The 24,617-nt window shown below is 39.1% G+C and overlaps 1 long non-coding RNA gene across 1 annotated transcript in view; it reads right to left on the bottom strand.

Moving 5' to 3' along the window:
• Nucleotides 1-2,753: 2,753 nt before the first annotated feature.
• The window catches only part of LOC135361472 (uncharacterized), a 40,489-nt gene continuing 18,625 nt past the window's right edge, over nucleotides 2,754-24,617 (bottom strand). Inside the window, exons 2-4 of the long non-coding RNA XR_010404752.1 lie at nucleotides 18,448-18,535; nucleotides 5,026-5,133; nucleotides 2,754-3,476 (exon numbers count right to left, since the gene is read on the bottom strand). This is a non-coding gene — a long non-coding RNA (uncharacterized LOC135361472). The remainder of the gene's footprint in view (nucleotides 3,477-5,025; nucleotides 5,134-18,447; nucleotides 18,536-24,617) is intronic.

The following is a 24,617-nucleotide window of genomic DNA, read 5'->3' as shown; positions in this document are numbered from 1 at the left end:
ACATCTTGAGTAACCAAAGTATCTGGTGCAGCTTGCTTCAGTTAATGAAGGTTTAGTGTAAAAACACACACGCCAAGAAGTTCAGGAAATCCAAACTGAACTTTAAAGCATGATAAGAACTTAAAGGTCTTTCTATATCCAAGGAGACTCTACAAATCTCAGCATCAGGAGCTCAGAGATCTTTATTGTAGTGCTGTTCTATTTTATACCTTTGTTGTTATTAATCTCATAATGTCCATTACCTCATTCTGGTTGGTGCCTCCCCCAGTTTCTTAGCCTCTTATTGCTACTTAGAGTGTTGTCTGTGGACCAGCATTATCAGTTTTTACCTGGGACTTTGTTAGAAACTTTGGGCTGTACCCCAGACCTACTAAATCAGAATCAGCATTTAAGTTTGAGAAATATTGCTGTACATCATGGCCATTAGCCTTAAGCTCCTACCTCTCACTGCAGTGGTTCCCAAATTTTGATGCACCTTGTAATAACCTGATATCTTTAAAAAATACTAATGCCTGGCTCCCACCCTAGACATTCTTATTGGATGTGTACAAGGCAAGACAGGCAATTGGAAGTTTTAAAAGCTTCCAGGTAATTCTAATGACTAATAAAATTTGGGAGCTACTAGTGCATCACTTCCACTTTATACTATTTGTTAGAAGTGAGCCACTAAGTCCAAGCCATAGAGAAGGTAATTGGAGTCCACCTATTAAAAGGAGTCGTATAATTTGTGGACATATTTAAATAAACACAACTTTTTTTTCTTGGTTATTTTCCAATTAAATTTCAAAAAAGAGAGCATTTAATAAACCCATCTTATCTTTTTGTTTTGTTTTGTTGATTTTTTAAATTTAAATTTTAGGTAGTTAACATACAGTGCAATATTGGTTTCTGAAGTGGAATTCAGTGATTCATTACTTACATACAACACCCAGTGCTCATCCCAACAAGTGCCTCCTTAATACCCATCACTCATCTAGGCCCCCACCCACCACCTCCCTCCATCAACCCTCAGTTTGTTCTCTATCATTAACAGTCTCTCTTATTAACCTCTCTCCTTTTTTCTTTTCCCCCTTCCCATATGTTCATCTGTTTTTTTTCTTAAATTCCACATATGAGTGAGATCATATGGTATTTGTCTTTCTCTGACTTATTTCACTTAGCATAATATACTCTAGCTCCATCTATGTCATTGTAAATGGCAAGATTTCATTCTTTTTATGGCTGAGTAATATTCCATTGTATATATACACCACATCTTTATTCATTCATCAATCAATGGACATTTGGGCTCTCTCCATAGTTTGGCTTTGTTGATAATACTGCTATGAACACTGGAGATCATGTAGCTCTTCGAATCTGTATTTTTGTATCTTTTAGGTAAATATCTAGTAATGCAATTGTTGAATCATAGGGCAGTTCTACTTTTAACATTTTGAGGAACCTCCCTCCTGTTCTCCACAGTGGCTCCACCAGTTTGTATTCCCTCCAACAGTGCAAGAGGGTTTGCCTTTCTCCACATCCTTGCCAACACCTGCTGTTTCTTGTGTTGATTTTAGCCATCTTGACAGGTGTGAGATGGTAGCTCATTGTGGTTTTGATTTGTGTTTCCCTGATGATGAGTGATGTTGAGCATCTTTTCATGTGTTTGCTGGCCATCTGGATGTCTTCTTTGGAAAAATGTCTGTTTATGCCTTCTGCCCATTTCTTAACTGGGTTATTTGTTTTTTGGGTGTTGAATTTGATAAGTTCTTTGTAGATTTTCGGATACTAATCCTTAAAAATACTAGTACATACTAATCAGATATGTCATTTGCAAATATCTTCCATAGGCTGCCTTTTAGTTTTGTTGATTGTTTCCTTTGCTGTGCAGAAGCTTTTTATCTTGATGAAGTCCCAATAACTCATTTTTGCTTTTGTTTCCCTTGCCTGTGGTGACATGTTTAGTAAGAAGTTGCTGTGGCTGAGAGCAAAGAGGTTTCTGCCTGTGTTCTCCTCCAGGATTTTGATGGTTTCCTATCTCACATTAAGGTCTTTCATCCATTTTGAATTTATTTTTGTGTATGGTGTAAGAAAGTGGTCCACTTTCCTTCTTCTGCATGATGCTGTCCAGTTTTTTTTTTTTTAAGATTTTATTTATTTATTTGACAGAGAGAGCACAAGCAGTGGGGAGCAGCAGAGGGAGAGGGAGAAGCAGGCTCCCTACTGAGCAGGGAGCCTGACGTGGGGCTCTATCCCAGGATGCTGGGATCATGACCTGAGCTGAAGGCAGAAGCTTAACTGACTGAGCCACCCAGGTGCCCCAGCTGTCCAGTTTTATACAAAGTTATGTAGTGGGCCTTTAACCATCCTATAAATTGGCTAATTTTAACCCAAGAAATTGTGGGGCAAAGAGTGACTATTGCAGGATCATATGACCCCAAAATAACCACTGCTGCTCAAAAAGGCTGTGAGGAATGCAGTTTCCTTTAGTGCAATGCTTCTTAATCTTGGCTGCACATTAGAATAACCTAAAGAACTTGAAACTCTCAGTATCTACAAAACAATTCATTTAGAATCTCTGGGTCAGATCTAGGCAATGATGGTGTTAATCTGCCCAGATAATTCCAATTTACAGGCAGCATTGAAAAACACTTCTAAAATAAATAGTGGGAATAGCAATGGGCATGGCTATATAAACCGTATGCCAGAACAAATACAAATTACAATTATGTTGGCTTTAAAATCATGAGTACTTTATTTACTTATGGCCTCAACCTAAAATCACTGGAATGAATGGTTGCATTATGTAAGGGAAAGAAAATAGTTTATAAATCAGATAAACCTGAGGTTTAACCCTCTGGTTCAGTGGATTTGGGCAAGGTTTTACCTTGATCAACTTCAGTTTTCTCATTTATAAAATGGAGATAAAACCAAATCAACTAACTCAAAGCATTTTAAGAATAATAAACATTATAATATACACAAAATACTTTAGACATTGTAGGTCATCAACTTCCTCTTCCATGTATGAAGGTGTATTTTCTTTAAAAAGGTGTGATTCTGGAAATGACTGGATGTAAACCTCACATTTATCCCATGGGGTAGGAGAGTACTGTTGTTTTTAGAGTTTAATAGATGAGAAAATTTAAGCTCAAAAATGTTAAATAATGAGTAATAAAACTGAGATAGAAGAAACACAGGTTATCTACCCCAAAGCCCAAATTCTTAACCATCCCACTCTACCAGCTCTCTAAAATAGCTACCTTCTTCCTTATTATCTTTGAAAGAAATATTGGTATGTATATAGGGTGGAAATGAGGTATTGAGAAGGGAGAATGTAGCGTCTGTAATGATGTGGTGTGGCACCGGTGCTGCCAGCATCCTGGTAAGTGTCCTCTTTTTCTTCCCTCAGGCCAAGTTGTCAACCGCACAGCTCTCAGTCCTGTCCTAGAAGGGTCACCATACAATTCTTCAAAGGTGATACTGTCCGTGTACTTCTGAAAAATCACCAGAATGTGCTTATTTTTTTCATACACAAGTCTTGCCTACATATGCATAACATAGTCTGTACTTTCATAGACTAAGAAATGTAAGACATACAAACTTATGAATAACCATATCCAATTAACCTTCTTCTACTCTCCCTCTCCCTTCAGAAGCCAATTACAATTGTCACTTGATTTTTTTTTTGAATGTACCGCTTTTCTTGTTTATACTCCTGCTATCTTGCTATATTTAATTCTTGTAATCTCCCTTGGTAAATTCATTAGCCAACATGCTTTTCAATTTAGCTAAATTTCATTTATACTTCTTGGCATCCTTTCAACTCACTCATCCCTATATAACCCTTCAGGTTAAGACACGTGCAGAAAAGATACCTATCCAGACTTAGGTACAGACATCAGAACTGGAGCAAACCCAAGTCCTAAATTTAAATTTCATTTAAGTTAAAGTTTGTCTCTGGCATACTTCACTTACTCTCTTTAGTTTCTAGGACCTCTCACTATTCAAACATTTTCATATCCTCTTTCCCTATCAAACTGTAACCATCCCATAATAAAGTCCCTTGGTTTTCTACTAAATATAACAATAATCTCCTCTCTTCTCTAATTATCATTTTACTTCCCTCAACTGGATCATTCCCACTGGCATACAAGCATATTCAAATATTTCACATCTTTAAAAAAAAAAAAAAAACTTCCTTGGGGGCACCTGGGTGACACAGTCAGCTAAGTGTCAGACTCTTGGTTTCCGCTCAAGTCATGATCTCAGAGTCATGAGATCGAGCCCTGTGTGGGGCTCCAAGCTCGGCGTGGAGTCTGCTTGGGATTCTCTCTCTCTCTCTCTTTCTCTCAAGTAAACACATAAATCTTTTTTAAAATATCTTCCTTAATCCCACTGTTTGAAGAGGTTATCAAAAAGATGTGACGGTTGGATGACCCCTGAGCTGGACCAAAGCAATCAGAGACTCCTTGCTCACTTCCCTGTCCTTGGAATATGTATTTCTCTTGCTTTTTCTGCAGTAGGGGCTGGTCAAGGACACAGACTTGAGAAAATAATGAGCTATTGTGACCATCTGGGCATATTATGTGACTGAACCTGGTTAAAGTTTCCATATAAACTTTAAGATTCTGGCAGGTGGGTGCACAGATCTACTCATCTTGAGGCTGCCCAAGACAAGGCTTATAAACAAATTCCCTTGCTTATTAAAACCTGCCACCTACTGATCTGGAGTGGTCTGTTTCTCCTTACCCTCCATGTGAGAGAGCCAGTTTGCAAACCAACACCCACATTACCTTGTAGCTACTATCCCATTTTTTGACACCCCTTACAATAAAATTAATCTAGAGTTGCCCATAGTCATTCTCTACTTTCTCACTATCCAGTCTCTTTGAAACCACTCGGAACAAACTTTCATCCCCACCACTCCACTGAAACAGCTCTTGTCAAAATTACCACCTACATTGCCTTTGCCAAATTCTATGGGCAATTCTCTGTTTTCATCTTCCTCAATCTCTCAGCAGCATTCTGCAGTGTTGTTATTACCTCCTTCCTGAAACTCATTCTTGCCTTGGCTTCTATGACACCAGATTCCATGTTTTCTTCTATTGGTTTCTCTTTCATAGTCTCTTCTCTTGAGTCTTCCTCTTCTGCCTAAAGGTATTATCATGTGGTTATACAATTCAGAATACTATTATCATGCCTCTGAATACCATCTCAGTGCTAAGCATTCCCAAATTTACATCTTTCCCCAAGTTCAAACCTGCTTATCTACTTGCAAACCTGCAAGCTGTTCATTTACTGTGTCCTGTATGTTTAATAGACATCTCAAATTTAATGTGTCCAACACAGAAATTTATTTTCAAGCCCAAAACCTGCTCCTCTGCAAACTTCCTTACCTCACCTGATAGCACCACCACCCACCCATTGCTCTTGATTCTTTGGTTCTTTGATCCTTCATTTTTTTTTAATTTAAAATCAATTAATTAACATATAGTGGGTATTATTAGTTTCAGGGATAGAGTTTAGTGATTCATCAGTTGCAATAACACTCAGTACTCATTACATCACGTGTCCTCCTTAATGGCCATCACCCATTTACCTCAACCCCCCACCCTCCTCCTCTCCAGCAACCCTCAGTTTTTTCCTATAGTTAAGAGTCCCTTATGGTTTGTCTCCCTCTCTGATTTCATCTTATTTTATTTTTTCTTCCCTTCCCTTATGTTCATCTGTTTTATTTCTTAAATTCCACATATGAGTGAAATCATATATTTGTCTTTCTCTGACTTATTTCACTTAGCATAATACCCTCTAGTTCCATCCATGTCATTGCAAATGGCAAGATTTCATTCTTTTGATGGCTGAGTAATATTCCATATTCATTCCACATCTTCTTTATCCATTCACCTGTTGATAGACATCTAGACTCTTTCCATATTTTGGCTATTGTGGACATTACTGCTATAAACATAGGGGTGCAGGTGCCCCTTTGAATCACTATGTATCCTTTAGATAAATACTTACTAGTGCAATCGTTCAGTCATAGGGTAACTCTATTTTTAACTTTTTGAGGAACCTCCATACTGTTTTCCAGACTGGCTGTACCAACTTGCATTCCCACCAGCAGTGTAAGAGGGTTCCCCTTTCTCTGCATCCTCGCCAACATCTGTTGTTTCTTGAGTTGTTAATTTTAGCCATTCTAACAGGTGTGAGGTGGTATCTTACTGTAGTTTTTATTTGTATTTCCTTGATGCCGACTGATGTTGAGCATATTTTCATCTGTCTATTGGCCATTTGTATGTCTTCTTTGAGTAATGTCTGTTCATGGCTACTGCCCATTTCTTGACTGGATTATTTGGTTTTTGGTTGAGTTTGATAAGTTTGTTATAGATTTTGGATACTAGCCCTTTATCTGATAAGACATTTGTAAATATCTTCTCCCATTCTGTAGGTTGTCTTTTAGTTTTGTTGACTGTTTCCTTTGCTGTACAAAAGCTCTTTATCTTGATGAAGTCCCAATGGTTCATTTTTGCTTGTTTCTCTTGCCTTTGAAGATGTGTCTAGCAAGAAGTTGCTGTGGTCAAGGTCAAAGAGGTTGCTGCCTAAGTTCTCCTCTAGGGTTTTGATGGATTCCCGTCTCACATGTAGGTCTTCCATCCATTTGGGTCCTTTATTTTTACCCATGATTTCTTTCCTTCATTCCCTTCAGCTCTCTACTCTACCTCCATATGCCATTCATCAATCCATCAACTGATACTTTGGGTTCTATCTCCAAAACACATTCCAAATCCAGCCACCTCTCACTATCTCCATTGCTACCACTTTAGTTCAAGCCATTGTCATTTTTCTCTAGGTTAAATTACTAAATTGTCTCTCTATGTTTATTCTTTCTTTCCTTTACAATCTATTCTCCATTCAGCAGATATATCAAAGAATATCTCTCCCCTGACTAAAACTTCCAGTGGCATTTAACAATGCTTGGAATAATATCTAATTCTTTACTTTGGTCTACATTTCTGATGATCGGATCCTGTGCTTTCCTCCTAAACATATATTCTTTCCTCAAATGATTAGCCTAAACCAGTGGTTCTCAAACTTGAAGGTTCTAAGACTGAGACAGGAAATATGCAAGATGAGCCTGGAGCATCTTGTAGCATCATAAAGTAAGGAAGTGGTAACACATACTTACTGATGGACATATGTTAAAGGGGCACAGGAGCTAACTGAAAGAGTCTCTAGTGGCCAAAACTAGAATAACTTCAGCAACAAAATAAAGTAGTATTGGATTATAAATCTAAGTGTAAGATCCATAAATGAATGGTTAAGCAAATTAATAAATGGGGAGAGGAGACAAATCTCTCATGCAGAAGAATTCCAAATAAATTATGCAGATATTTCACCCTAACGAGAAATCTGAGAAACACTACTTCAGCCCAGATGATTAAGGTCAACATCAATAGTCATAAATCATATTGATAGTGTGTGCTCTTGGTGAAAAATGACATTTTAGTTCTGTGGTCTTTCTCCCAAAAACCCATAAGCCTAGTCTAATCACAAGGGAAACATAATACAAACTCCAGTCAAAAAGCATCCTACAATATGCCCAACCAGTACTCCTCAAAACTGTCAGCAAAAACAAAAAAATCTGAGAAACTATCATATCCAAGAGGAACCTGTACCAACTAACTGTAATGTGGCATCTGGATGGGATCCTGGAACAGAAAAAGGACATTAGATAAAAATGAGGAAATCTAAATAAACTATGGGCTTTGCTTAATAATAATATATCAAAATTGGTTCATTAATTGTAACAAATGTAGCACACTAATGTAAAATGTTAATAATAGAGGAAACTGGTGGGTGGTATATGGGAACTCTCTGTACTATCTGTTCAATTGTTCTAAATTTAAAACTGTTCTAAAAAAAATAATGTCTGCTTTTTGAAAGTTTTAAAAAGAAGAAGACAAGCCTCATGGGGAAGTTATAAACTTTCTGAGTGGATTGCTCCAGGGCTTGCAATGGGAGTTTTGAGTTATTCTTATTCAAATCCCAGGTGACTTTTCATTTACACCACAAATTTACTAAGACTAGGCACTGATTTAATGCTCCAGATGTAAATAAAATAGGCCGGGCTATTCTCCTTTCCCCCAAAGGCATAGTAAAGTTGGTATGAGTTTCCCCAGCCTGTGTTTACCTGCAGAAATCCTGCTAATCACTTCTCTTTGACTTTCTCAAACTTAGAGATAGGTTACAATTGTCAGTAGATCTCACATGTTTATACCTTGTTCCACTTTGCATAGACACTTAAAAGCTAAAAATAACAATTAAGTGTACATAAGAATCAGCCAGAAGGCTTATAAAAACATTGATGACAGGATGCTACATCTAGAATTTCTGATTCCCTAAGTCTTGCATTTCTTCTTCATTTTTTTAATTGAAGTATAGTTGACACACATTAATTTCAGGTGTACAATGTAGTGATTTGATAAGTCTATATGTTATGCTATGCTCACAAGTGTAGCTACGATCTGTCACCATACAATGCTATTACAATACTTTTGACTATATTCCTTATGCTGTGCCTTTTATTCCTGTGACTTATTCATTCCATAACTGGAAGCCTGTTATCTCCCACTCTCCTTCACCCATTTTGCCCGTTCCCCACCTCCTCCCTCTGGCAACCCTCAGTTTGTTCTCTGTATTTGCAGGTGTGTTTCTACTTATTGTTTGTTTATTCATTTGTTTTGTTTTGCTAGAGTTCACATATATTCTCCTGCATGTATTGTGCTTTAATATACTATCTAAACCAACTGCAACAAGCATGAGGTCATGAGAGAAGGTGCCAAAAGATGGCATAGTGAAGAGGTGGGGATAACCTGCATCTTGAGGACATCATTGAGCTATTGAAGCAACTAACCCTGAAGCCCCGCCTATTTTCAAACAACCTATTGTGAGATAATTTCCTTATTGTCTAAGTCAATCTGAGTCTCAGTACTCAGTTTCTCATAGTTAAGATCATCCTGGGACACTATCTCTCAGATCCCATCCCTTCCACTCTTCTCATCATTTATTAGTTCCAGCTATAGTGTCCTTCAGTTTCTTGAACCTACAAAGCTCATTCTATGTGAGGATCTGACAACTGACAGTCCCTCTACCTGGACACTCTGGCCCCAGACCTCCCCATGGCTGGATCCTTCTTGTCACTGGAGTCTTAGCTCAAATGTTACTTTTCATAGATACCTTTCCAGACCACACAATTGAAGTGGTGTTTTTCAGCCCACCTCCAATAATTTTTTACCTTATTACCCCATTTTGTTTTTGACAGAACATTTACAGCATCCTAAATTTTTTTAAGATTGTATTTATTTATTTGAGAGAGAGAGAGAGCAGGAGCAGGGAAGCAGAGGGAGAGGGAGAAGCAGGCTCCCCACTGAGCAGGGAGCCTGACGACGTGGGACTCAATCCCAGGATCATGACCTGAGTCAAAGGCAGATGCTTAATTGACTGAGCCACCCAGGTGCCTCACAGCATCCTAAATTATATCATAGCATTTGTACATTTACTTCTTCGTTCATTTTCAGTCTCATCACTCCCTTCTCTTTCTACACGGTAAGATCCATGAGATTTGAGACCATCTCTGTCTTGCTAATTTCCATATTTCCACTACCTGGAAGAGAGCCTAGGAATGGAAGGAGTGATTAACAAATATTTGTTTAATGAACAAATTAACCAAAAAAGGCTAACATATGTTCATTTTTTAAAAAAAAATTGGCCTTTTTCCAAATGTGAGAATTTTAGAAAGATTGTTGAGAGAGGATATTTAAAGGTAGATCTTAAAGATTCCCTTCAAAACAAAATCACTCCACATAGGGAACCAGGTATTGCATCTACACATAGTACACCCAAATTATCAATAAAAGATCAACCACAGCTGTCACCAAAACTCCTGGTGTATTAAAGTAATTGCCAACAGATCTATACACCAAACTAGAGCAATGTCAGCAAAAGTAAGGGTGGCAACTTTCCAAAGTAAAAAACCACTGAAGGCAGAAAAAAATACCCTGTCTCTGGCCCAAGAAGCCAGAGACAGGTAAAAAATTATTTCTTATGTTTGTATTTTTAAATAGTGGTGTTTGTTAATTACCTGATGTCTTTAAAAAATATTAATGCCTGGCTCCCACACTAGACATTCTGATTGGATGTGTATGAGACAAGACAGACCATTGGAAGTTTTAAAAGCTTCCAGGTAATTCTAATGCCTAATAAAGTTTGGAAACTACTAGCTCACAACTTTCTTTTCTTGGTATTTTCCAATTAAATTTCAAAAAAGAGAGCATTTGATTAACCCATCTTATCTTTTTGTTTTGTTTTGTTTTTGATTTTTTAATTTAAATTTTAGGTAGTTGGCATACAGTGCAATATTGGTTTCTGAAGTGGATTTCAGTGATTCATTGCTTACATACAACACTCAGTGCTCATCATAACAACTGTCTTCCTTAATACCCATACCCATCTAGCACATCCCCCACCTAATCACTTAACCTGGCTCAGCAACTCAAGTCAGCTTCCTAGGAGGGGATCAGAGATATGCTTGAAAGAACATAGGCCAGGAGAGTTGAAAAGTGTGTTTCTCACTTGTTTTTCAGAAAGAAGCTGCATCCAAAGGGCACCCTCAGGAGCACGGTGGTGGGATAATTTATTACTCCCTCCAACAACTAAAAGTTTTCTGTTCTCTGGATTGATTGCCTACTCTGAACCCACTTACAGAAAGCACCCTCCCTGCCTTCTTCTGAGACATCATCATACAGGTCAGACAAATTGATTTTCCCCATATTCTGTTTTTAATCTTACTTTTGCAATTGGAAAAGCCTCTTTACCAAGGCCAGGCTGGCCTGATGGATAGGCAGAATTGGCTTATGGAGTAGGATTTCTAGTTGAGTGCTAATGCCTTTAACTCCCAAAATATTTCCCTAGACACTACCCATGATTGAACTTCACCTAAAAAGGGGACAAAATCCTTCAAAATTGAAGAATCTTTATTTTACATGGTTACAAGGTGTTTATATCCTATAACTTTTTTAAGTGTCTTATTGAATGTGAACTATACATCCCTGTTCAGGTAATCTACTGTATGCTTATAACAAATTTAAACCAAACAGGGTTTACTAAGTTCTTAACCTCATTGAATATTCAAAAGAAGATTTTATTTGCTTTTATTTTTTCTACAAATTACTTTTTAAACTCAGGGGATATTTTCTCATCCTCCTTCTCAAGGGACTAAAGAAGAGCACCTTAACTCTGTCTCATTTACCATCAAAATAAGCCACAATATATATTCAAAGGCTGAGAAGCTAGAGAGTTCAAAGCATGGGATTATCAGACATTATTCTGTTCAGAATTATGAATGTGGTAGATAAGAAAGAACTCCACTCAGGGGCGCCTGGGTGGCTCAGTTGGTTAAGCGACTGCCTTCGGCTCAGGTCATGATCCTGGAGTCCCTGGATCGAGTCCCGCATCGGGCTCCCTGCTCGGCAGGGAGTCTGCTTCTCCCTCTGACCCTCCTCCCTCTCATGCTCTCTGTCTCTCATTCTCTCTGTCTCAAATAAATAAATTTAAAAAAAAATCTTTAAAAGAAAGAACTCCACTCACTATTGCTGCAGGTATAATACCTGTACTTATACACGGATTCATAGACAAAATAACCAATTATAAAAGGCCTTCTAAACTGGTTTTGGTTTGGGCCACCTGGGTAGCTCAGTCATTAAGCTCTGGACTCTTGGTTTTGGCTCAGATCATGATCTCAGGGCCCTGATATTGAGCACCACGTGGGTTCCATGCTCAGTGTAGAGTCTGCTTGAGATTCTCTCCCCACCTCCATGCTTCTCCTCCTGCTCTCAAATACTCTCTCTCTAATAAATAAAATCTTTAAACTAGTTTTGGTTTATAAATCACTCTGCCCTGAATATACTTCCATTTTTATTTGTTTCTTATTCCTATAAACATACCTACATTACTCTTGTTTAATCTTTGTCTCTGACTTGTCAGTTAATTTTGGTCTGCTAGTCCTGTTTTCACTTCTAAATTAAGTATCCTGTTTCCTTATCTGCCTGATGACTCTATTTGGGCTTAACAAGAGAAAAAAATATTTTCAAATATTAGTCTTATGTTAATTTATAATTAGGGCTAACAGACTCTGCCTTCACTATCTTATTTATAGTATTAACCACCTATGCATCAAACCTTATGATATGTACCATAGGGGAAAATAAAAATACAGTTTCTGCCCATTATAGAAGTTGTAGCATGATTTTAAAAAAATGTATTCAAACAAGAGGTCTATGAGGTAGAAAGTAGTAAGTCTACCCCAGAAATTTCACCAAGATTTGGTAGGAGGACACAGCTGGAATACAGCAGAGGAAATAGAAACCAGATTCAAGGAAAACAGATGATTAGGAGAAATATGTAGTAAATTTCATTGTCAAGAAAGTATATACCTACAAGAAAATATATAAATTGGGAAGTAAAAGGAAGCTGCAGAGCGTTTAATTTTAGGAAAAATGGGGCTGGAAGGAGTAAATAATTCTATAATTATATAACAGACTACATGCCAGATTGAGAAAATATGTGAGTAAACCTTGATAGAGATTATAAACTTTATAAGCACAACTTATACAAGTGATATAGGATATCAATAATCAAGACACCTTTTTGGTCAAATCCTATCTGAGAAATTCTGGACTTTGCTTCCACAATGTGTTTCTCTCTGAAAGTGTAGAAAGTAACCTGTAAAACTGTTTCTCTAAAAGGGAATAAGGACTTGGTTAAACAGAAATGTCAAATCCTTGAGGGAAAGTAACCATATAACCTTGGATTTTGCAACAGCTGGCAAAAGAGGAAGTTGGCCCAGTCAAGAATATATACTACTTGGGAAGCCAGATTCTAAGACATTCAAAAGAAAAGTAAAACTGATTTTATACTCTGGTCTCCATAAAAGAAAGTGACTCAGAAAGTTGGAAGATTTTAAAAATAACTTTTATTATTTAGCACCAAATCCTGACTTAAAGAATAATAAATGCATTCAAATAAGTGTTATATGAGATTTTTTTCAAAATGAGAATAAGAGAAGACTAAGTAAGGAGGGACTAGTGTAGATGCCCTGGAAGTTCTCTGGTGAGCCCAGAATCTTTAAAAATGTAGAAAAGTTGGAAATAAGAGGCATCATCAGGTATGATTATAAAAGAGGTCTTAGAATTATTTTAAAAATGGTAGTAAGTTGGGGGCGCCTGGGTGGCTCAGTTGGTTAAGCGACTGCCTTCGGCTCAGGTCATGATCCTGGAGTCCCTGGATCGAGTCCCACATCAGGCTCCCTGCTCGGCGGGGAGTCTGCTTCTCCCTCTGACCCTCCTCCCTCTCATGCTCTCTGTCTCTCATTGTCTCTCTCACAAATAAATAAATAAAATCTTAAAAAATGGTAGTAAGCTGTTAAAAAACCTGTAGTGAGCTTAGGCTTGAAGAAAAACTGTGACAAAGGGAAGAAGAAGAATAAACATAGAAAGGATGGAAAGAAGCTGCATAATGAAATGTCTTCAGTATCATAGGGAAGAAATCAACTAAATAATAGCTGTAGCTCACAGGCTTGGGAACAAGAATGGAAAGGACAGTGGGCTGAGCTTCAGTGAAATCAGTTTCTCACCCCTTCTATATCAGCCTTAATTCCTAGAGTTTCCATTTCCTTCCTGGGCAAATAGAGCTCTTTACTGCCAGGGAATCTGTTTGGATCTGTATAAGAGTGAGCCACATACTTGGTCCACTTCCTTCTTCCCAAGACCCCCATTTTCTAAGTAGATTCTTTTCTTTCACCATTTTAGTTCCTATAGCTCTGTTCAGCCTTCTTAGAGTCCTCTTACTCTAGAGTGTTTAGGTGAGCAAAGGCAAATACAAATTAAAAATAAGTTGATGCCCCCTATTGAAAATAGGGGGAAGAGATTTTCCTCTCCTCCTTTTTCCTTGAGCATTTACCTTAAAAAACTTGGAATTGTAAGTATTTTCTCTGCTCTTTGAAATGTATATAAATCCTTTTGAAGCCCAAATGGACCTTTTGTCAGAGGGTCTCTTGCCTATTTTATGACCCAGAATGGCTTTCTCAGCCGGCGTTGGTGGTATAATGGTGAGCATAGCTGCCTTCCAGAATGGCTTTCTCAAGGACCTGGGAACTATCTGTTTGAAATGCCAACATCCGGGGCGCCTGGGTGGCTCAGTCATTAAGCGTCTGCCTTCGGCTCAGGTTGAGATCCCAGGGTCCTGGGATCGAGCCCCGCATCGAGCCCCGCATCGAGCCCCGCATCGAGCCCCGCATCGAGCCCCGCATCGGGCTCCCTGCTCTGTGGGGAGCCTGCTTCTCCCTCTCCCACTCCCCCTGCTTGTGTTCCCTCTCTCGCTGTGTCTCTCTCTGTCAAAGAAATAAATAAAATCTTTAAAAAAAAAAAAAAAAAGAAATGCCAACATCAAAGAAGATAACACCCACATCTCCACTTTCTAATGGAGGGTAGGGGCCAAATTTCAGTGGGCACCTTACTCAATTTTGCAAAATTGCCTCCTGTTATAAAGAGATGAGAAGTTTATATTTCCTTTGGATAAAGCAATTTAGCTAACACAGATGGTCACCCCAATTACCAGGTAAAGTTAGAATGAATTATGTGTAACAAATGGAGCTGCCAAGTCCTCTTATTTAAGAATCAGTTATTATTTATCTTGAAAACATATATATAATTGGTTGTATCTGCTTGAGTCTATAAGGTGGGGTAATTCCTTTCTGCCTGCAATTTCTTAGCAGATTGCCTGTCATGTGCAGCACATTCTGGTTTAATGCTTCATTCATTAGTAAATGTGTTTTCTTTCTCTACTACATTTGTGAAGAGCATTTCTGGGTTAAGAGAAGATTTTGTTTTTAAGTATTTTTGTCCAGCAGGTACCAACCATTCTTTTCCTGATGGCTCATTGAAAATTAATCTACAGGGGCACCTGGGTGGCTCAGTTGGTTGCCCAACTCTTGATCTCAGGTCATGACCTCAGGGTCCTGGGATTGAGCCCCAAGTAGTCTCTGTGCTCAACAGGGAGTCTGCTTGAGGATTCTCTCTTTCTCCCACTACCCCTCCCCACTCTACCTCTTTCTCTCTCTCTCTCTAAAATAAATAAATCTTTTTGAAAAAGAAAAGAAAAAGAAAATTAATATACAGAGGTGCCTGGGTGGCTCAGTCGATTAAGCATCTGCCTTCAGCTCAGGTCATGATTCCAGGGTCCTGGGATAGAGCCACCTGTTGGGCTCCCTGCTCATCGGAGAGTCTCCTTGTCCCTCTCCCTCTGCCCCTCTCCCCCAAGTAAATAATAAATAATTCTTCAATAGTGTAGATGCCCTGGAAGTTCTCTGGTGAGCCCAGAATCTCTCTCTCTCTCAAGTAAATAATAAATAAAATCTTACCAAAAAAAGAGAAAAAGAAAATTGATATACAAACATACATTGTGGCAGAATGCAAAAGACATCCTAAAAAAGTGTATGCCTACGGGAAAAGAGGTAAACTCACAATACCGTTAGTTTGAGGGTGTTACTTTATCCAATATCAGCAGCTGACATCTTCAATGATGTATTTATTATTGTTTAACTAAAGTTTTTTAGACTAGCTTTTTTCCCCCTTTGATTCTAAGTAAGTACAGGTCAGAATTCACCTTACGTTGAGTTTCTGTCCTGAAAACAAGATTGTGATCCATAAAATAATGTTAAAATGACATCTGGAAGTTTTTCCAAATGGGAAAAAATAGCTTTTCAAATATTTTTATTGGTATATATGAATACTAAACATTCGCAGTGTACATAACAGAAGGGTCATTGTAGTCTACGGAAATTACCGTCATCCATAATAAAACATTTCATGAGAGGTCACTGAAACCATGGAAACCATTTAGCAGCATATTCTCTCCCACCAGCTGCTATATATCGATGGTGATTGGCCTTTGACAGATATTTGCTGGTGGAAGCCATGTGTTTCCCCATGGGATAAGGACTGTCATATTGGAGACTAGCTAGGCATCACTCTTATACAGGGACAACAGCAAAACAAAGATGTCCATGTGGTGATGGATATACAGGAAATCTTGGTGAGAGAAATGGAGGACTAAGTTCCCTGTGGCCAGTAACCAGTATGTGTTAGGAATACAGAATTAAACAAAAATTTTAGAGATGTCATTGCAATACCAAGATGAAGAATATGGATGACACATATTTCATTTCATAAATCAACTTTAATTGTGAGTGACTGATTGGAAAACTCTGCTGAGAAAGACTCTAAGGTTGTATCACGAGCTCAGAAGCAGGAAGCAGCAGCCCATGAGTCACATATTTACTATTCCTCATAAAAAGGCTCTTTTTGCACTTTGTGCTTTGGTTAGACTTACTGAAGGAATATAGGCTGACCTCGTCTATAAGAGAGAGCCAGGAAATGACTGCAGTCAGTTAGATGACAAATCCTGACACAGGCTGTAGCATGAGGGATGACTGACAAGTTTTTGACCACAAGAATCCAACTCACTCAAAGCCATAATTTATGGAGACTGGGGAGGAAACATCTGTTCAACAACTCCCCCAAATTTCAGAGCTGAAGGACTTGTCTTAGGGGGAAAAAACACATAGGAATCAACTAACTTCTAAGAAAGCAAAGGAGAGTACTCAGTAGGGGCCATGCTAGCCAGTGATCACCTAGGGCATTTTTGAAGAAGTCATACCTCTCCTTGCTGGTTGATTTTTAATTTTTCCTTCAATCCCAACCCATTTTATTTATGGAATCCTAGCCTATAAGGTATCTTGGAACTTATGGAATACAACTCCCCAATCTTCCAGAAAAAGAAGAAAGGTGAAACCCAGAAAGGTAAATTGTTTAAGGTTACATAGCTGCTAAGTAGCAAGGCCAGGGCTAAAAACCCAAGGACCAGAAGATGTCAGTGCTCTTCATTTCATTATTCTGGGAGACTGACCCTGCCTCCTTCACTCAGTCAACCTGGAGTTCTTTTCTCAGGCAAACCCTCACCTCATGAAGGACCCCACCAGGGTCCTGTGCTTAGACTTGGAGGTATGTCTTAAGTGACAAATACTGTGTGATTCCATGTATATGTGGTATCTAAGGTAGTCATATTCATATAAACAGAATGTCAGGGGCTGGGGAGAGGGAAAACTTGGGAGTTGTTTAATGGGCATAGTTTCACAAGATGAAAACATTCTGGAGATCTGTTGCACAGTAATATGAATATATGAAATACCATTGAACTGTACACTTAAAAATGGTTAAGATGATAAATTTTATATATATATTTATCACCATTGTTTTATTTTATTTTATTTTAATTATGTTATGTTAGTCACCATACAGTACATCGTTAGTTTTTGATGTAGTGTTCCATGATTCACTGTGTATAACACCCAGTGCTCCATGCAATACATGCCCTCCTTAATACCCATCACCAGCCTAACCCACCCCCTGACCCCCCTCCCCTCAGAAACCCTCAGTTTGTTTCCCATAGTCCATAGTCTCTCATGGTCTGTCTCCCCCTCTGATTCCCCCCCTTCATTTTTCCCTTCCTTCTCCTAATGTCCTCCATGCTATTCCTTATGTTCCACATATAAGTGAAACCATATGATAATTGTCTTTCTCTGCTTAACTTCTTTTAAAAATAGGCATATGTAAATCTCTCAGAAGTAACAGTCTCTCCATATATTTTTCACCTTTTATCACAAAACAAAGTTGATGCATAAATTGAGAGGACTGGCCTTAAGAAGGAAGTTGCTAATCTGACCTCATATTGCTAGGACATGAGCATTGGGAAAGGACCTAGTCCCTGATGAGGTTGGGAAAGGCTTCTCATGGGTGGGCCAGAAAGGGCAATGAGTGCCTTATATGGGGGAAAAAGAATACCACTGGTGAACAGAGGCCAATCAGATCAGCAGAGGCCAAGCCAGGAGAGAGGTGCGTATTATGCCAGCAATAGCAAATTAGCAGAATACTCAAGAGGAAAATCTTTCCTCATCAATGTCCACAGACCAAAAGGGAACATTGGATAATTGCTACCATATGACTGTGGGATCCTATAATTTGTCTATTAGAAGAGACATCATTTTTCCTGATTTCCTTTGTTTTCATAAAACTTCTGTCTGTGGCTTACAAGTGATAGAATAAATATCAGCTCTGGGCAATAACCAATGAAGGAGAAAGAACATTGTCTCTAGAGTCTGAGTCCAGTTGTATCAACTTCCAGCCTGGTAATTCAAGATGACAAGAAAAAATATAGATAAAACTCCTACCACAGTAGCTGCACAACTTAGAAAATGACGCTCTGGATAAATTAGGCCTAGAAACATTAAGTGGCCCTATGCACATGATCACATCCCAGTATCATCTTTCCAGTATATGTATGAAAACATACCTGTGTAGTTCAGCACCATCCTAATCTCTCCCATCCACCTCATAGAAACTCTCTGCCCTTCCCATCAATTGGTCAATGACTGATTCTCCTAAAAATAAGAGAAGGAAGGAGAAAGGTAGTGAGAAGGGCACAACCACCAGACCAGCACCATCATATCCATATTTTAATAGAAAACATTTACATAATAGGAAGCTTAAGTTTTATTATGTCCCTGCTCAAAACCTTTTGTGGTTTCTGATATGCATGTTCAAGTGTTTAAGGGAAACAGTAAATAGATTGATGGATAAATAAAAGAATAAATGTGTTTAGATATGTAATTATATAAGCCAGTTGCTGGTTATAAAATTCTTTCAATTTTTCTCTATGGTTGAAAATTTTTATAATAAAATGTTGAAGGAAATAATTATCCATGATATCCTAACATAGCAGTTTAAGCACAGAAGATACTTAATATATGTTTGTTGTATAAAACCACAAGTGGGTGATAAATACTTTGACAAATGACAATTTCCAGTGATGGAAATAGCACAAATCTCAACAGGATTTAAATAAAATACAAGATCTAAGAAAAATGGTCTTTTCCTCGATGCAATGGATGTATAATATAAGACCTGAGGAACCTCTAATTCTTTTTCCAAATTTTGTCAATATTCATTATGAATGAATTTGCCTTTTACCTGTCCCCTGGAAAGTCATTTTCTAAGCATTCAAGAGTCCACAAGGAAGTTACTACAGAACTATTATGTGTTTATGCCAAGTCTAATCTCATACTTACTCTCTTAGCAGTAGTTGACGAACCAGGATACAGGGATGCACTTGGTATAAATTCTAGTCTCAAATCTGCTACCAAATTCCATAAGGTATTCATCAAGTTACTCATCACAACTTACTTTGGGTCCCATAATCACCAAACAGGAGTTATGCCAAGTATATGAGACAGTGGTAGAGCCAAAGTCAACAGCCCTACCTCACAGACATTGCCTCTGAGGTTTCTTGCTTAATATGGCTCCTGGGCCCCCTGTAAGGTATTACCCATATGTTCACCCAATAAGACACAAATGTGGGGATGATCACCATAACTCTAAACATTGTACAGCAGTTTAGAGTCCACAAAGTAATTTTCATGTACCTTATCTTTAAAGCACATAACATTGCTCTTAAGTAACGTCTCCCCTTTACAGATGAGTAAAGTGAGGATAAACAAAATAAAATTTCTTCAGGGTCAGTATAGAAGTCGAGGACCAAGCCCAAGTTTTCTGGTTCTGAATCTTGCTCTGATTTCATTGCATTGTCATCCATCCCATTCCTTAAGCCACCAGGCTCTCCCATTAGATATGGTTCTCATTTTAAACTGAAGTGACCTCCCCAGGTTACAAACTTAGGGCCTCTTAGGATCTCTGTACCCTGTTCCTGGCTGCCATTTTTACCACATAGCAAATGAAGGGCGAATGCCACTGAATCAAGAAATTTTTCTTCCCTTTCCTGAGGATGCCCTATCATTCATCTTCCCCATATGTCCAACTCAGCACCGGAGGAGTTTTAAGAGCCAGTTTTAATGGAAACAGATTTGATTGCACACTAAGACCTCCTTCTAGTTTAAAAAAAAAGTCAGCTAGGTATCTCTACCATGCAAAAAGGCATTTGGCAGAAGCTAAGATGGATCTTGAGCACACATCCTCATAAAATATATCAAAGGATAGAATTTCCCAAAGTTCCTTCTACCTGAATGCAAAGTGATGCCCACAAACTTCAAATAAATAAAAACATAACACTTCTGAAGATATAAACAAGATGTTAAATAGGAAAGATGTGCCATAGGAATTGCCAAATAGATTGAAATGAAAGGGAAGGAAATCAGGAGGGTGGAAGTCAGAAGGAAGTATTTCCCTAGTGTTGTGCATGTTTTATCGTATTTAGTCTCACAATTACCTAACCAGGTAGTTATTATTATTCAGTTTTGAAGAAATCGAGGCACAGAGTCATTAGAGGACATGCCCAGGGACAGCCATTAAATGAGTTGGGATTCAAACCCAGATCTGTCTGAATCCAATGACCATTTTACCACCGAGGACTAGGAGAGGAATAAAGAGATATCAGATGTCAGGCCCCTTCTTTTAGAAAAAGTTCAAACCAGTGGTAACTTTGAAGTCCACATTAGTCTATTTAACAGTTCTTTCCCCAGCTTCTTTAAAGTTTTTGTCTGTTTATTTATTTATCTATTTATTTGAGAGAAAGAGAGAGAGAGAGCAGGCATTCATGAATGGGGGGAGAGGCAGAGGGAGAGGGAAAGGAAATCTCAAGCAGACTCTGCACTGAGCATGAAGCCTGATGTGGGGCTCGATCCCAGGACATGAGATCATTACCTGAGCTGAAATCAAGCGTCTGATGCTTAAGCAACTGAGCCACCCAGCACCACCAACCGCCCAGCTTCTGAAACGCCATCATGCTCACTAATAAGGTAGTCCAGTATCTCCCTAGCTGAGGTCATTTGAGTCCATTCTAGGATTAGTAGAGGAATTCAGTGGCAAATCCTCAGTGTTATCTGCCAGTCACCTGCCTCATTTCCTGGTGAGGAATAGGTCGTCTTAGCTGCCTCTGTCACAGTGTGTGAAGGATAAACCAAGAAGCCATTTAGGTCAGACTCCAAAGATTGTTCTATAAGCCAGATCACAATGTTGACTTTACCTAGGAGTGAAAATCCCAGGAAAACTGATTTGTGCTACCAAAATTCATACTAGTCAGATTTGTTCCAGTGAAAGAGAAGTTGGACAAGCTGCCAGAATTCCCAAACTCTGGGTCATTCCAGAGACTTATAATGAGCTGGGGCTGGACAAAATGATATTGGTCTCTACCCAGGATTTCTCACCTAGAGGACACCGAGCATTCTTTGCATCCATTTACACTTTAGGTCTCTTGGTAGATTTCTTTTGAAATCTGTTGCTGGAAAAGATTTGTTTAAAACTATTTATTCTAGGGCGCCTGGGTGGCTCAGTTGGTTAAGCGACTGCCTTCGGCTCAGGTCATGATCCTGGAGTCCCGGGATCGAGTCCCACATCGGGCTCCCTGCTCAGCGGGGAGCCTGCTTCTCCCTCTGACCCTCCCCCATCTCGTGCTCTCTCTCTCTGTCTCATTCTCTCTCTCAAATAAATAAATAAAATCTTAAAAAAATAAAAATTAAAAAAAAAAACTCTTTATTCTAAATCTTTCATCTTAAACATGGACACTGGTACTTCCACAGGGGAAGGGGTTTTCTCAAGGTCACCCTAGGGGTCAGGATGGGCAGGGTTACACTGCTCTAACAAGAAGTCCAAAAATCACAGTGGCTTAGCTCAGCAAAGGTGTATTTCTTCCTCACACTTCACATGTGTTTTTCTGACACGTAATCCCTCAGAGACTCAGACTGACAGAAGCTCCATCTTAGTACATGCTTACACGATTACAAGAAAAGGAGAGATGGCATCAGGTGCTAGCAAGTTGATACTTCTACACACAAGTGATATATATCTTTTCCACTCACATTTCATTGCCCACGGAAGTCACAGGCCATGCCTGATTTTAAGAGACTATAGAAGTTCTACTGTGGTACCCAGCCAAAAGGAAGAGAGCAGCAATGTTTGTGAACAGCTCGAAGAACAACCAGAGTCACATAGCTGGTTAAGTACTAAGCCAAAACTAGAACACTGTTTATGAGTTTTTCTACTTCCCTATCCTTCAAGGCCTAGATCAAGTTCTACCTTTTACACAAAGCAATCTCTGACTATGCTGGCCCACTTTGCTCTCTCCTTTACTCTGTTTTTCTGATTCTTTAAACTCTATCTGGATACATTGGTAACTGTCCTCCACTGAAACCCAATACCTTCCTTCTTTTAAGACTAGGGAATATTTATTGGGTAAACATATTCGTGCATTGAACACACACAAACACACAAACAAACAATTTTTAAGAAAACTCTCCATTGATGCTGAATCCTACACTCTCCAAAAATGGTGCTAGAAAGAGAAAGGTCCTTCTCTCTGGACTCAGTAGAATACAAGACAGGGAGAATTTAGGGGGGCAGAGCAAGATGGCAGAGGAGTAGGAGACCTGGATTTCATCTCCTATCAGGAATTCAGCTGGACAGGGATCAAACCATTCTGAACACCTACAAACTCAACAGGAGATCGAAGAAAAGAATAGCAACAACTCTCTGAACAGAAAAGCAACCACTTTCTGGAAGGTAGGACATGCAGAGAAGTGAATCCGAGGCGATATTCGGGAGGATAGACAGTGGGGGAGGGGCCTCCGTCAGCCGCTTCTGGCAAGTGATAGAGCCACTGAGCACAAAATCAGAACTTTTAAAAGTCTGCTCCGCTGAGGGACGTCACTCTGGTGGCTAAGCGGGGGGTGGAACCCTCCGGGACAGTGTGGTCTCAGGACCCTTGGGGTCACAGAAAGACCGGGGGTGCCTGAGTGTGGCAGAGCTCCCAGGTAATAGAGCAGGTAAGCCAGCTGCAAAGGCGGAGCCCAGGCGCGGCTCTCAGCTCAGGGTTCTCATAAACTGTGATCCGCGGGACAGTTGGGCCACTGCTCCTCCAGCAGGGACCCAACAAGCAGCAGATCCAGGGAGACTCACCTTCCTCCCCTGGGAGGAGAGGAGCAGGAGTGCACCGCAGGGATCTGCTGGGTTTGGAGACTCCACCCGGGGTCGGGTGCCAGAGATAGAAATGCACAGTCACAGGCCGGGTGAGCACAGAGTGCGGCCGGAGACCAGGTAGCCAGGAGTGACTGACGGCTTTTCTCTGGGGGCTCACTGAGAAGCGGGGCCCGAGTTCTCGGCTCCTCCGGGGTGGAGATTGGGAGGCCGCCATTTTCACTCTCCGCCTCCAAAGCTGTAGGGAAAGCTCACAGGGAACAAAAGCTCTGGAGAGCAACCCGAGCAGATTACTTAGCCCGAACAGGGCAAGGGCAGGGCAATTCCGCCTCTGGCAAAGACATTTGGAAACCACGGCAACAGGCCCCTCCCCCAGAAGATCAGCGAGAACAGCCAGCCAGGACCAAGTTTACTGATCAATGAGAACGGCAGAACTCCAGCACTAGGGGAATACTGCACAAAGAATTCATGGCTTTTTTACCATGATTCTTTAGTCTTTCAAAGTTAATTTTTTTTAACTGTCTTTTTTTCTTTTTCTTTTTTTTTTAAATTTTTCTTTTTCCCTTTTTCAACCAACATCTTATCAATCCCTTTTTTTAAAAAACATTTTTATTTTTCATTTTTAGAGTCATATTCTATCCCTTCATACTAGTTACCCGTATTTTGGGCATATATATATAAGTTGTTCTCTCTTTAAAATTTTGAGATAGTTTCTTCTAACAGATCAAAATATACCCTAAATCTCTAGTATATGGTTTTTTTCTACTCCCCTGCCTGATCACATTCTCTCCCTTTTTTTTCTTTTTTACTTTTTTTAAATGCTCTTCCTTCTTTTTTCAAACAACTTCTTATCAATTCCTTTTATAAAACTTTTTGTAATTTCCATCTTTACAGTCATATTCCATCCCTTCATCATAGTTACCCTTATTTTTGTACATATATAAGTTTTTCTTTCTTTAAAATTTTGGGAGGCACTTTCTCCTAACAGACCAAAATACACCCAAAATCTAGGGTGTGGCACTGATCTATATACCAGCCTGATCATATTTGATCACATTCTGGTTTGTTGTTGTTGTTGTTATTTTGTTTTGCTCTGTTTTTGTTTCTTTTTACCTTTATCTTTTTCTTTTTCTTTTTTTTCTTTTTCTTTTTTCTGTCTTTCCCTTTCTTTTCCCACTGTTTTAGGTCTTTTCTGATTTGTTTAGAGTATATTTTCTGGGGACATTGTTACTCTGCTAGCATTTTGTTCTCTCATTAATCTATTCTCCTCTGCACAAAAAGACAAGATGGAAAAAATCACCTCAACAAAAGAACAAGAGGTAGTACCGACTGCCAGGGACCTACTCAATACGGACATTAGTACGATGTCAGATCTAGAGTTCAGAATCATCACTTTAAAGATACTAGCTGGGCTTGAGGAAAGCATGGAAGTTATTAGAGAAACCCTTTCTGGAGAAGTAAGAGAACTAAAATCTAACCAAGTAGAAATCAAAAAGGCTATTAATGAGGTGCAATCAAATATGGGGGCACTAACTGCTA

This window comes from Mirounga angustirostris, unplaced genomic scaffold, assembly GCF_029215605.1.
Source record: "Mirounga angustirostris isolate CCGP_5_RB_7025 unplaced genomic scaffold, mMirAng1.0.hap1 SCAF_9, whole genome shotgun sequence".
NCBI classification, from domain to species: Eukaryota; Metazoa; Chordata; class Mammalia; order Carnivora; family Phocidae; genus Mirounga; species Mirounga angustirostris.
This window is presented reverse-complemented; position numbering and strand designations above follow the sequence as displayed.